Source organism: Oryctolagus cuniculus, chromosome 1 (genome assembly GCF_964237555.1).
Source record: "Oryctolagus cuniculus chromosome 1, mOryCun1.1, whole genome shotgun sequence".
NCBI classification, from domain to species: Eukaryota; Metazoa; Chordata; class Mammalia; order Lagomorpha; family Leporidae; genus Oryctolagus; species Oryctolagus cuniculus.
Genome location: NC_091432.1, coordinates 166,703,258 through 166,718,250, shown reverse-complemented (window position 1 = coordinate 166,718,250; position 14,993 = coordinate 166,703,258). Strand labels below are relative to the sequence as shown.

General features: G+C 43.1%; 1 protein-coding gene and 1 long non-coding RNA gene across 5 annotated transcripts in view; one reads left to right on the top strand and one right to left on the bottom strand.

The window, feature by feature from the left end:
* GLIS3 (GLIS family zinc finger 3) overlaps window positions 1-14,993 on the top strand; it is a 797,279-nt gene that overhangs the window by 201,215 nt on the left and 581,071 nt on the right. The gene's annotated exons all lie outside the window — the stretch shown is intronic.
* The window catches only part of LOC138844261 (uncharacterized), an 89,101-nt gene continuing 82,506 nt past the window's right edge, over window positions 8,399-14,993 (bottom strand). Inside the window, exon 3 of the long non-coding RNA XR_011379802.1 lies at window positions 8,399-10,312. This is a non-coding gene — a long non-coding RNA (uncharacterized lncRNA). The remainder of the gene's footprint in view (window positions 10,313-14,993) is intronic.

Genomic DNA, 14,993 nt, shown 5'->3' with positions numbered 1-14,993 from the left:
CAGGTAGAACAAGATACAAATGGGAAACCAATGTTCGTAGAGATGTTGAGGACGTGATAGAGCAATTCAGGATTAAATAAATCTGGGAAAGGCAATCACTAAGGTCCTTTTACATGCTAATCACTCAACTACTAGGCAACATCTCTCTCTCTCTCTCTCTCTCTCTCTCTCTTTCTCTTAAGGTTTATTTACTGGTTGGTTTGTTTGGTTATTTGAAAGGCAGGATTACAAAGAGAAAGGGAGGAAAAAGGAGAGAGAGGGAGATCCTCCATCTGCTGGTTCACTCCCCAAATGGCCAGGGCTGGGCCAAGCTGGAGCCAGGAGCTTCATTTTGGTCTCTGACTAGTGTTCAGGGGCCCAAGCACTTGGGCCATCTTTTGTTGCTTTCCCAGGTGCATTAGCAGGGAGTTGAATTGGAAGTGGAGCAGCTGGGACTCGAACTAGAGCCTATGTGGGATGCTGGCATCAAAGGAGGCAGCGAAACTTGGCTATACCACAATGCTCTGTCTTTAGGCAATATCTCTGGCTGCTGAATGCATAGAATTTCTACTCCACGACTTGTTTTTATTTTATGAATACCTTAAATATGTTTGAGGAAGTTTAATCACTTTATTTTTAAAAAGTAAGTTGATTTTTATCATTTATGCCCTAATGTACCACAATTTCTTGGTGTTAAAATTAGCAAGTAGTTTAAAACTATCTTTGGTTATCAATGATTATTGGTTATTGATCATTTCTATTCTTGATGACTTCCTAGGTCAAGGCTGTCTCTAGGGTCTAATTTGCCCTAATGTAGAGTGTGAATAATGGGGCAGTGTCCTCCTCTCTCCTCTCTTTTCTTTCCTCCTTTCTTCTGCTGCCTCCACTCTCTGCATTACCAGTACATGTAACCCTCAGTGTCTGTGGGTTCCACATCCAAGGGTTCAACAAACTACAGACAAAAAACCTTTGAAAAAACTATTATGTCTATACTGCACAAAGTATAGACTTTGTTTCCTTGTCATTATTCCCTAAACAGTACTGTGCATTTACATCTATATTAGGTAATATAAGTAATCTAGAGATGATTTAAAGTCTATGAGGGAGGATATGCATAGGTCACATACAATTACTATGGTCTTTTGTTTAAGGAACTTAAGCATCTGTGTGGTTTAGTATCTGCAGGGGTTCCTAGAACCAATCCCCCATGGACACAGATGACTTGTGCTTCTCTTTGGCTACCTTCTTCCCCTCTCGCCTTATTCCCTCTAATGCCTCAAATTCTATTTGTTCTGATCCAGTTCCTTGAAATTAGTAATCGTTGTGCTCATCCATCCTTCTCTAACACAATGGCTGGGTTTTCTGGCCAGATCTCTAGGTTCTGTGTCTGTTCACAGAAGTGATGTGCTGAGAGCTGGACCCTGGATCCTTAGTGCTTCATACCTATTCTCTCTCTCTCTCTCTCTCTCTCTCTCTGTGTGTGTGTGTGTGTGTGTGTAAGAGAGAGAGAGAGAGGCAGACAGGGAAGCAGGGGGAGAGATCAGTTCCATCTAGTGGTTTGCCTATCAAATGGCCACAATGGCCAGAGCCAGAGCCAGGAGCCAAAGCTGGGAACCAGGTACTTAATTCAGGTCTCCTGCACAGGTGGCAGGGATCCAATTGCTTGGGTCACACTGCTGCCTCCTGGATCTGCATTATCAGCAAACTGGAGTCAGGAGCTGGAGTGAGGGATCAAACCCAGGAACTCTAATGTGGGACATGGTGTCCCAACTGGCATCCCAACCACCAGTCCAAATGTCGCTCACATCCTCCTTTTTAATTGAGCATTACCTGAGGGCTCCAAAATGCTTCTGATCCCAGAGAAATGCCCACATATTGCCTCTGTGAGGTAAGAGCCCTTTCTCACGGGATCCTTGAAGGGAACAAACACATGATCATGAATGAGCAACTTAGAGGAAAACTCATCAAAAATGCCTACTTCTGAGTGTTGGAAAAACAAGTCGTTGCTATAGGATTTTATTAAAACTGGCCACATGCCGAGATGGAAAGTGTGTGGTCATCAGCTACAAAGGGAGGCTCAGCTGAGAAAGCTCATTTTGGGAAGAAAATTGTCTTCCGATTTTCCTGCTCCATCAATGATACAGCAATTTCTTTTAGACTTTTCAGTTGTGCACAACCCAGTCAGCAGAAAAGTTGAATGTCCTTCCTTTCCTAGCTTAGAAAATATCCTATTAAAAGAGAGAAAAAGAAAGGACAAGGAAAGAAGAAAAACACCCATTAAGATAAAAGCTACTTTCTACCCTCCACCCCACTGGTTTCAGACAAAAGAGACTAGTCTGATACAGTGGCTTGTCTTAGTCTGATTTACAACTTAACCATTACCTCTACTTCCAGGCACATTTGACCATATGTGGGAAACTGATGAGCACTCTTTAAAATTTTTAAAAATTAATTTATTTATTTGAGAGGGAGGTAAAGAGGAAGAAAGAGAGAGACAGATAGATCTTCCATCCATTGATTCATTTCCCAAGTGTCTGCATTAGTTGGGGCAGGACTAGACCAAAGCCAGGAGCTGGGAACTTGATCCAGGTCTCTCACATGGGTGACAGGGACCCAAGTACCATCATCTGCTGCCTCCTAGGGCATGCATTAACTAGAATAGGGTGCGGAGGCAGGACTCAAAATCAGGTACTTTAATTTGGGCTGTGGGCATCTTGACTGCTGCACTAAAAGCCTGCCCCTCAATGAGCATGCCTCAGTGATTCAGTGTTGTATAAGTAAATGTATTTCCCTTCCTTGACCATTTATCTCCTGCTTACTTTTGCTTTAGAATCACCAAGAGGATATCAGTTGATCCCTAGAATTTCACTAGATTTTTCTTATGAAACTACTAGCATATTTTATTTCTCTTGGATGAGGAAGAGAGAGATTACATTCTAAACTTGCAAAAACAAGATTAAAAATGTCAAAGATTACAAGATCCTACCCTTTACCATTGGGGAAGGAGCTTCAGAGCATGCTACCAGTGTTCTACTGATGTCAACAACATTTAGGATTTGAAGATGTAATGAAACCACCATGTTATAACAAGTTCAGCAAATGAGGTTAGGATCCTACACTGACTTTTTTTTTAAAGATTTATTTATTTATTTAAAAGTCAGAGTTTCACAGAGAGAGAAAGGGAGGCAAAGAGAGAGAGGTCTTCCATCCGATGGTTCACTCCCCAATTGGCCATAACGGGCAGAACTGCACCAATCCGAAGTCAGGAGCCAGGAGCTTCTTCCAGGTCTCTCATGCAAGTGCAGGGGCCCAAGGACTTGGGCCATCTTCTACTGCTTTCTAGTCCATAGCAGAGAGCTGGATCAGAAGTGGAGCAGCTGGGACTCGAACAGTACCCATACGGGATGCCTGCACTGCAGGCGGCAGCTTTACCTGCTATGCCACAGCATTGGCCCTCTACACTGTTGATGCCAACTCTTCCTGTTATGTGTGCAAGGTCAGAATAAGGTCAAGTCAGGACTGGTTATGGAGTGATTAGGGTCAGAACATGGGGACCTGGAAGCCTTAGTCTTCTTTACTAGTTAGGATCTATCCTAAGCTTGATCTTGGTGTGTTGGTGAGTCACCCAGGAAGAAGCAATTCACACATCACAGACTTGTAAAATCTCAGTCTCCTTGCTTGCAGAACATAGTTGACACTAGAGAGAAGGAGCAAGTGTTTTCTTGTAGGTAAGACAGTAAAGGGAGTGGCACCTTTAGGGAGAGAGGGAATCAATGTTGGGTAGAAGTCGAACTGGGGTGTAGGGCAGGACTCAGTCCGTCCCACAGAGGCCCCTGGAGCTGAAATAATTCGTCACAGGGGTCTCTTCTTGAGACAGGGGGTTCAGGACTTAGTATTTCCTTGCACCCACTGGTCATAACATGCAGGCTACTACAGGGAGAGGTGAAACGTGAAATTGCTCCCTTCTGCAGGGCAGTTCTTTTTTTTAAAGATTTATTTATTTATTTGAAAATCAGAGTTACACAGAGAGAGAAGGAGAGGCAGAGAGAGAGAGAGAGAGGGCTTCCTTCCGATGGTTTGCTCCCCAGTTGGCTGCAATGGCTGGAGCTGCGCCAATCCAAAGCCAGGAGCCAGGAGCCCCTTCCAGGTCTCCCACATGGGTGCAGGGGCCCAAGGACTTGGGCCATCTTCTACTGCTTTCCCAGGCTATAGCAGAGAGCTGGATGGGAAATGGAGCAGCCAGAACTCGAACTGGTGCCCATATTGAATGCCAGCACTGTTGGCGGTGGCTTCACCCACTACACCACAGCACCAGCTGTGCAGGGCAGTTCTTGTTTGTATTTGTATCAGCAGCAATACAAACAAGTTGTCCCACAACATCCAGTAACAACTGTGTCAAGTTTCATATGTGCTCTTGATGGAGGTTGCAAAGTGGGGCCTCTTTCAGAAGGAAACTATCAGGACCAAGATAAAGGTTTTGGGACAATATTGGGATGAGGTCAAGACAATTGACAGCCAGCTGCTGGGAATCTCAAAGCATCAGAAATTCCTCTGCTTCCTCTTGTTTGTGTTTTCTGTAACAGCCAACCAGCTCCTCTGCCTTAGTACCACCCTTCTCCAAAGCCCACGATAGGCAATGCCCACTCCAAAGTTAATGTCTTTTTAAAGCACTTCTCAAGGCAGCTGTGCCCCAATGCCACTCGTTCTGTGTCAGGAAGAAACAACAGCACAATTTCAAGAACACAGGCTTTTACATCAAAAGAGTTGATACAAATCCCTATTCTGACACTTAATAATTATGTGTCCAGGAAAAAAGGATTTAATATCTCAGCCTCAGTTTTTCATTTATAAAATGGGGGCATTAATATTGTTCTCATGGGGTTAAGGCAAAGAGTAACTGAGACAATCCTTGTAAAAGGGCAAAGCAAGGTGCATGCAAGGGCTTCATGTGTGTTAGCATTATTACTAAAATGGCAGGAGTTCAATATTGCTGATACTGTTTGTATTAGTCTGATTAGCCTCAGCCACATCTGTCTGAGTAGGTGGGTGTGTGCTTTCCAGGGGTGGGTTACAAGTGGACTTTGGCCTAGAGTATACCAGTGTGTCTGAAGTGGTTCTCATTTTCCCCTAACAACCAACATAGTCACATGCTCTTGCTGGGACATCTTTTCACACACGAAAGACATGTTGTGATGCAGAGTGATTTGATATTAAAAGGTCTGTGAGGCCAGTGTTTGTGGAGATGAGGGTTAAGCTGCTACTTCTGATGCTGGTATACCATATTGGAGTGCCAGTTTGAGTTCTGGATGCTCTGCTTCCAATCCAGTTCCTTGCTCGTAAGACTGGTAAGGCAGAAGATGGCTCAGGTTGCTTGGGCCCCTGCCACTCATATGGAAGACCCAGATGGAGTTCCTAGCTCCTGGCTTCAGCATAGCCCAGCTCTGGCTGCTGTGGCCATTTGGGGAATAAACCAAATAAACCTTTTAAAAAAGGTCTAAAATCCAGAGGTGATCAGTTGATGAGATGACACTTCTAATCTTTCTCCTCCTGAATCCTCATGAGGAAACACCATGGTTTGCTTAAGGCAAGGACCCTGAGCAAAGACCACAGAGGGAAGTGATGGCTCATTAGGGAAGGGGAATACCACAGATGGGCTTCAAGTTTTTTAATTTAACTTTTTTTTGGCAAATTTTGATATTCTACTTAGATTCTTAAAGTGTATTTTATATATAAATAAATTTACATGCATATGTACATAAATATATATTTATATACCTAATGTAAGTGTATATGTATTTAATATTCATTACTTGGAGCAAAGAAAGAATATATACATTGGTGCATGCTTTATTTAACATCAAGATCAATTATTTTTCCAGGTAAATACTGACTAATCTGGAGGACAGAGCATTGTGTACCTCTCAGTTCAATAATTCTTGATGTTAACTTCAGCAGAAATCAGTGTTTGCTGATTATACTCACAAGAACCAAAGCAAGCAACGCTACCATTTTAATATATTTTAGTACTAAAATCAAGTGAAAATCTGGATCTTGGACCTCGAGGGTAATGTGTACTACGGAAAGAGTTCTTGCTACAAAATGTTAAAGGAAACATGTATTGGGTGTGTTGTGCCGTCACCAGTCAATAACTTTTTTTTTTTTTTTTGACAGGCAGAGTGGACAGTGAGAGAGAGAGTCAGAGAGAAAGTTCTTCCTTTGCCGTTGGTACACCCTCCAATGGCTGCCGCAGCCGGTGCACTGCGCCTATCCAAAGGCAGGAGCCAGATGCTTCTCCTGGTCTCCCATGGGGTGCAGGGCCCAAGCACTTGGGCCATCCTCCACTGCACTCCCTGGCCACAGCAGAGAGCTGGCCTGGAAGAGGGGCAACCGGGACAGAATCCGGTGCCCCGACCGGGACTAGAACCCAGTGTACTGGTGCCGCAAGGCGGAGGATTAGCCTAGTGAGCCGTGGCGCCCGGCCCAGTCAATAACTATTACTGCTCTGCAGATGGGAGAGAATCATCAGAAGGTGGTAAAAGGTGAGCAGTAGCTACTCGAAGGAGTCAGGGAGAAAGATTGTTGGCTTGGTCTCATTACAGTAGAAGTAGCAAAACAGAAGTAGAAGTCTGTTTGCCATGAAGGTAGATCAGCAGCTTTTCCTGACTCCTGGTTCCAAAAGCTATCTGCTTAATCTTCCAGATAACACAGAAAAGGAAAGAGATTAGCTCTGATGAGCTGTGTTCTAGTTCCAGCCCCCCAGTCAACTGAGCCAGGAAGGGATTGCGAAGCTTGAGGTACTTGGGGAGATTCACACCTGTGTGTGCACAGTTAAGGGCATCCCTGGCCATTTGGGATTTGGTACACACCAGAGCAATTGTAACAGTAGACTTTGAAGGAGCAACTTTCAGACTCAGGAGAATGGGAACCAGGATGACAAAGCAGACTGAAGTATCTGTAACCTCTCTTTTGTGAACCATGCAAGCCTCTGTCTCTACGTGCTGCCAAGCTCTTACCGGTTGGGAATGCCAAGGATGGGCTTCAGGAGGAGTATTAGGATTTAGGGACCCACATACCTCTTGACCCGCATCCAGTCTGGAGGGTTTGGCATGGAGTAACAGCAGCACCAGCAGCACAAGTAGCTTCTCTGAGCCGGCGCCATGGCTCACTAGGCTATCCTCCAGCTGTGGCGCCGGTACCTCGGGTTCTAGTCCCGGTTGGGGTGCTGGCTTCTGTCCCGGTTGCTCCTCTTCCAATCCAGCTCTCTGCTGTGGCCCGGGAGTGCAGTGGAAGATGGCCCAAGTGCTTGGGCCCTGCACCCACATGGAACACCAGGAGGAAGCACCTGGCTCCTGGCTTCGGATCAGCGCAGCAGGCCAGCCGTAGTGGCCATCTGGGGGGGTGAACCAATGGAAGAAAGACTTTTCTCTTTGTCTCTCTCTCTCACTTTCTCACTAACTCTGCCTGTCCGAAAAAAAAAAAAAAAAAAAAAAAAAAAGAAGTAGCTTCTCTGAAGTTCTGCAGGGTTCTTACTAAGATGTTACGTGTTACCAGGGCCTTTTTCATGCCTCTCTCATCTGCTCACTATATGGGGTTATCTAAGTGAATCCCAGACTATTATTTGGACACACATTGTGTACACATATATGTACATACACATGTGTGCCCACCACTCCCTGAGCATTTGTAGAATGACTACTGTACTTCAGGAAGTAGATCACTGCCCCACAAATGCAATGCAGACTGAAATTTTTAAAAAAGATTTATTTATTTATTCAAAAGTCAGAGTTTAGAGAAAGAAGGAGAGGCAGAAAGAAAGAGATGGACCGTCCATCCGCTGGTTTATTCCCCAAATGGCCACAATGACCAGCATTGGGCCATACAAAGCCAGGAGCCAGAAGCTTCCTCTGAGTCTCCCACGTGGCTGCAGAGACCTAAGCACTTGGGCCATCTTCTGCTGCTTTCTCAGGCACATTAGCAGGGAGTTGGATCAAAAGTGGAGCAGCCAAGACTTAAGGTGTCCATATGGGATGCCAGTGTCACAGGTGGCAGTTTAACCAGCTGTGCCACAATTCTGGCCCTAGACTGAAATATTTCTTATCTAAATAGGTGGACTGTAAGAACTCTGAGGGCCAATGTTTTTGTCTGTTTGGCCATTGATAGATATCCCCAGAACCTATAAGAGTGTTGGCATATAATATAAAAAGTGTTTTACCACCTATCATGTCAACACTAACTATAAGACTTACAACACAGAGAATTTCATGGGACAATGAGCAATTCAATTTGTGAAGGGATTTAGCACATTGCTTAATACATGATAATTATCAAATGGTTGGATGAACTTTGTATTAGTCTTGCTTTTTTAAATTACAAAAGGAATATTAGGACATGGTTTAAAAAAACAAACATTGAAAAAGAATTTCTTGTCACTCTCGTTATCAGCTTCATTTTTCTGCAGCATCAAGTATTGTCAGTTTCTGTGCCCTTCCAAGCATTTTCTAAGCATGTCTATATAGAAACACACAGATGAACAGACACATGTGTATATGTATGTGCACAAATTGGTATGTACACTTACCAAAAATGAGAATATTCTTTACACACTGCTATTGTCATTCTGGACATAATATCTATATTTTCTGATCCATGTAGATGTAACATACCTTTTCAAAACATCTTGCAATGGCAAACATTTCCCTTGTTCCCAGTCATTAGCTATCAAATAATTTGACAGTGAACACCTTTGTTGCATCAGGCCCCACCGACAGACTCACTGGGAATGATGCAGCGGACTGATCCATATGCTTAATTGTTGGAACCATGTCCAACTATCTTTGCAATTGCTAGATCAAAGGCTATATCCCAAGTAAATTTTGATACTTAATCTCAAAAAAAAAACTTGTTAATGGACCATTTGAGGGATTCTCTAGGGAAAAGAATTAATAGGAAATATATATATATATATTCATATTTTTACAGGGGGAGGTCTTCATGGAGTTCATGGAAAGTATATATAACAAAGAAAATATGCTTGAATTTCAAAAATTTTCCCCGAAAATAAACTTATCTTGTAATTCTATTTTCCCATGGAATTTTTAAGGTACTTTCATATGAAAGTGAGTAGATAGATGAATAAGGAATTGGCTCAGATGATCACGGAGGCTGAGAAGTCCCAAAATCTAGTTGGCAAGCAAGAGACCCAGAGGAGCATACAGTGCAGTTCCAATGAGAGTTTTAAAACAGGGAGAAACAGAACAGCTGATGGTGTAAGACCTGGGTCTGGATCCAAGTACAAAGGCAAAAGATCGATGTCTCAGCTTGAAGACAGACACAGAGAGAAATTTTCCCTACCTAGCCTTTTGCTCTTCGATCAAGGCTTCTACTGGATTGTGTGGGGCCCACCCATTTGGGGAGGGCAATTTGCTCTACTTGGTTCACTGGTTCAAATAACAGCTTCATCCAGTAAAAGTCACAGGCACACTCAAAATAGTGTTAAGTTAAACATCTGGGCACCCTGTGGCTCAGTCAAGTTGATACAAAGTTGTCTATCACAAAATTATCCCCCAAGGAGTTCAAGTGAGAACAAACCCCACTCATTTTAAATACAACTTGGGACTAAAATAGGCCTCTTATTTCTGTTCTGTTTGCATAAGCAAACTCATTAATACTCAGTGAGATTGGTTTATGTTAGATTTCATTCTTAGATTCTTAGTCTTTGGAAACCATTTGATTTAATGCCAGTGAATATATTCCATCTTTTGAAACTCTCATTAATATATTATAATAATGTCACCTACAGCTGCTAGCATAATATTCTCCTTTGAGAGTCCAATTTAACCTTCCTTTTGCACATGTAATCCTGCAAACAATGGCTTGCATTTCACATCCAAAGGGTTTTGGGATCCCACCTTTAAAAGACTTCCTCTTGATGTTTCTCGGCTTTTGGTTCATCAGCAAATTCCAAATTCATTTCTGATGATTTTTTTTGCTCTAGTAGTCATCAAATTTCATTTGTAAATGAGATAAGTGGCCTTTGATCGCTTACTCTTTGCAAAGTCTGCAGCACTCACCTGAATCTGCCATGTTCCCTGTGTATTTTAAAAGTAGTAACTGCACTAGAGGCAGCTTGACCTCACCGTGAGAAACAGCATTTGATTGTGGGACTTGGCAGTGCCTTCAGTTTCCTTCCATCTAACATCTGTCAGTCATTCCCATTGTCCAGGAAACATTATCTCCATTCTCCATGTGGAATTTGTTATCTCTGGTGGTACATACAACTTCTCTGGAGCCAGATCATCCTCATTCCTTGGCTTAATCGTGTTGCATTTTGCTCCTGGTGGAAAACAAATCGTGCTTTTAAAAGCGTGGCTAGAGCACTGGATCCTCTGCACATTACATCACTACTCCTCCCCATAAATTCTGCACCAGTCTGAGTCTGCTGCTGAACCCAGTGTGCACAACACAGAGGCTTAAATGAAAGAAACGTGTCCCATTTACTAAATTATATTGTTGTGCTGGAAGGAACTTTGGGCTGCGCCTCATCATAAACCTTCACTGTAAGGACAAGAAGGTTGGAGCTCAGAGCTGACTTGAATTAACTTGGCCAGAACTTGGGTCAGAAAACTAATTTTTTAACTAGTTAATTTTGCTGCAGTGTGATACGTATCCCACAAAATACACAGGACTTGACTGTCCAATTGATGCATTTTAATAAACAGCTATGCCATCTATGTAACCATAACCAGCACATGCCAATCAAGATACAGGCATTTCATTGCCCTCAGGAGTTTCTCACACACCCCTTCCTAGTTGAAAAGCAAGTCTTTGATTCCTGATCCAGTGTTTTTGTCACCAATGTATGGGTGCACTCATCATTTGGTGAAAAGAGCCTGGGACTGGAAACAGAACATGTGGGTTCCCATCTCAGTTCTTGCTCCATTAACTACATGACGTTAGACAAGCAGTTTTGCTGAGTCAGTAACTCTAGCTATTGATTGATGAAATACGGGTGGGGGTCCAGACAGTAAAGGTGGTAAAGTCTGTCTTTGGTTCCCTTTACCCTTCCTGTCTGAGATCCTTCTTGCCCCTTCTGAGCTGTGAGGTATTGCTAGGATTGTCTGGCCTCCATTTCATTCTGCTGTTATCTGTGGTGGTTAGCTAGGTACCATTACAAACAGAATAGAGTAGTCCATCTTATATCAAGGAATTCATATGTTGTTCCTAGATGTGCTTGTGTTTAATAATCATAGTGACAGCTATAGTTGCTTGTGTATTGACAAGACCCAGAGCATGTGTTTAACATTCTATAGACATTGACCAAATGAACCCTGCCTTGAAGGAACAAGCCTGTAAGCTTGCTGTGTTTTTTTTTTAAGATATATTTATTTATTTAAAAGTCAGAGTTACACAGAGAGAGTAGAGGCAGAGAGAGAGAGAGAGATATCTTTCATCCGTTGGTTCACTCCCCAGATGGCCACAACAGCTAGAGTTGAGCTGATCCAAAGCTAGGAGCCAGGAGCTTCTGGTCTCCGATGTGGGTGCAGGGGCCCAAGGACTTAAGCCATAGCAGAGAGCTGGATTGGAAGTGGAGTAGCCAAGACTCAAACTGGCACCCATATGGGATGCGGGCACTCAAGTGGCGGCTTTACCTGCCTGGCCACAGCGTGGCCCCTGCTGTATTTTTCAAAAGGCCAATCTGAGGTTCAGAGAGGTTACACATGGTCACACAGTTGGTAAGTGTCAGAGTTTGCATTGTGATCCAGATCTGGCTAACGCCAAAGCCAGGACACTTTTCAAGTCTGCCACCGCTAAAGAAACTCTTGACAATGACAACCCCTTAGCTCTAAGGAATGACACTGCAAGATGACATTTGAGTTGGCATATCTTCCTAGAGGGAGAAGGATATTGGATCATGAACTTCACAGATATGTATGCATCACCCCAGTGCTGCCAAGAGGAGTTGTGCCCCTAGCCCCAATACCATGGTGAGAGTGCATTGTTTGAAATAAGTGTGACTGTGCCTACATGTCTGAGATAATTTCATTCACTGGATTTTTGACCCAAGTTGTATCAGATGGATTCTGGAAGGTAAGCAGATATCTTAGGCAAAATTAGCCACAGAAGGTGAGATTCCAGGCTGGAGCATATACTCCTGGTTCACTGTTGCAAAAGGAAAAAAATCACCCATTCACTCAAGCAGGAGAGTCTGCCTGTTAATAGGGTGTTGGATCCTCCGCCCCACCAGCATGAAGAGAGATACCCTGTTTTAAAAAGAAATGTTAGGAGGTTTGGCCCAAGGTGAGCCCTCTGAGTTTCACTCGGTGCATCTGATTCCATAAATCTTGGCTTGCCATTGTCTGGGTGCAGGTCTGGCATGACTCTTTCCTAAAGCCCTCTTGACTTATAGTAGTTTTCCTGAAATGGTACAGAGCAGACTGTGAGAAACAAAAGCAACTCAACAGCTATAGGCACTATATTCAGTACAGCGCATAGGATTCAGAAGGTACTCTTCCAGGCAGGGGATAGCAGGCCCCAGGATACACCACTGAGAGCTACTCCATGGTATGGTTTGGGGGAGGGTCATCTCTAGAACATTCTGGAATACTCCAGATTAAAGTCCCTTTTTGGTACTTTCTTGATGCTGAACCTGGGAGAAACATTCTTAGGCAAGGAATCAGAGTACAGTCCTTAGTTTTGTTGGCAACACACTAATCCACACACTGCCCCCTGGCTAATGCCCAGAGGCAGTTCTGGAAAGTCCTTAGTCATTTCTCGTCTGGGTTGAGTCCAGAGACAAACCCTGGACCCTGAACTTTGAAAATCCTGAATCTCAATAGGCTTGATTAGTTTTGCTGCTGGTGAACTCCCACGCCACCTTCTCATATTTTAAAGAAAGCTGCCTGAGGTCAGAGATCTGAGACTTCACAGAAGCAGATCATATGGCAAGCAATTTCATGGGCAGTGAGACAATGGGGGCTTTGAAGGGTTGCTGAGCTACAGATGTCTGCACTCGGCCTGTGGTTTTGTCTGGCTGGTGGGGCACTGAAGTCTAATCACCTTTGCCTTGGCAGCTTCAGCCTTCAATGGCACAGGGATGTCAAAACAGGGGGCTTTTCAGAGTTGGAGAGAGAGACAGAGAGGTTGGATCAAGTTGCATTTGTTCACTCAGGGATCAAAAGACAAAGCTGAATCTTGGGATGGGCTGCTGTACCCCAGGATGAAATAGCTTTCCAAAGAGGTAACTGACCTCCTAACCAAACCAGTGAGCCTATAAACCACTAAGGCAAGAGCTGTGAAGGACAGGAAGGACTCCATATCTCTGCCTGGAGAGTAGCAATTTAGGCTTGCTAAATGTGTAGAAATCAGAACTTGTTCTATGCAGCATAGGATATGCATTTCTTTTAAAGTTCATGAAATCTTTCCATAGGTCATCAAACTAGGAATGTTCATTTTGGCCACTGTCTGAGAATATTTACTTTTTACAATTCATTATTTTGGTGTCCACATCAAAATGTTATTTCTCTGAGCCAGCGACACAAAAACACAAGAGTCAGCAGAACTGGCCAATGCCACGCCTAACTCTTCAGGCCTGCTTGGTTTAGGTCATCTTCCCTCTAACCAAATCTAGGTTAATGAAAGACTCTAGGTAGCTAAGGAAGAAATCTCTCTACACAGAGGAAGCCTTACCCAAGACAGCGTCCACTTTCATGGCCATCTGTAAGAAGCATGACTCCTTGGTTACTATTTTATGCCCTAAAATTGAGGAGCAGAGAAAAGGCCCTTGGTTTTGCCTGAAAGATGCCCCACTGTGGCTCAGCCATCCGTGTTCCCATGCCCTCACCGGCCAAAAGGCTTCAAGGTGAGTGGAGAACTTTTAAAATCTGGAAACAGATGACTGAGGGACCCTACACAAAAAGCCCAGTGTAATTTTAGTAGTCATAGGCCAACCTCAGGTTTCCACTTGTATCTGAGCCATATCCCCACATGACCTTGAGACAACTAGTCAGCCACCCAAAAGTGCATGAATGGGTATTGCCTGAGCTTCAGTGATGCTAACTAAGCATAATACAATGACTGCAGTTTTTTTTTTTTTTTTGAACAGGGTAATAGAGTGGACCAAGATAATCTTCCTCTATAATTATAAAGATCTCCTATTTATCAACTTCAAGAACACCATAGCTCAAGTTTATGTGGGACACTTAATTCATAAAGAGGAGGAGGTTTTAGAAAATGCTATTGCATTTTAACCAAGAACAGCTATTAACCCTCTAGGGGACAAATCAAACTGTTTAGATCCAAAGCACAACTCAGAGATGCACTACTGATTTTATTTTTTTCTCCAAACTAAGAATCTTCATGCCCTTTTTTTTTTTTGAAAAGACAACTCTGAATTAATTTTCTTTGAAAATGACTTCTTTGTGCTCCAGTTTTCTGCTTAAAGATAACATTGGATTCTTTGAAGAGGCTTAGAAACTAATTTTAAAAATCTAAGGCTCATCAATAAGTGACAGAGATTCCTCTGGGTACTATGTTATGCTCCCCAGTTCAAGAGAGCACCATATATAAATTTTCAGAACAATATCATTCATTCTCATTTGATGCCTGTCATTTGGCAACTCAGATCACATATTCCTTTGCTCTTTTTGTCCATGAAAATTCTGCTAATTCTGAACAATTAAGTAGAAAGTCCATTTTTCACTCTTGTACAGAGTAATAAAGAATTGTTCAAGACAAGCATTTCTGTGTTTTCAGGATATATTCTGATACTTTATTATAAGCTTAAACACTGATCAGCGTTTTATGAGATACTTTTTCAAGTATCTCCCCTCACCCTCCAATGTCTCACTGTTCTTTTTAAAAAAGATATATTTATTTATTTGAAGGACAGTTAGAGAGAGGGAGAGAGACAGATGTCCCATCTGCAGGTTTATTCCTTAAATGGCTAGGCTGGGACAGGCTGACGTCAGGAGCCAGGAGTTTCTCCCAGGTCTCCCACATGGGTGCAGAGGCTCAGG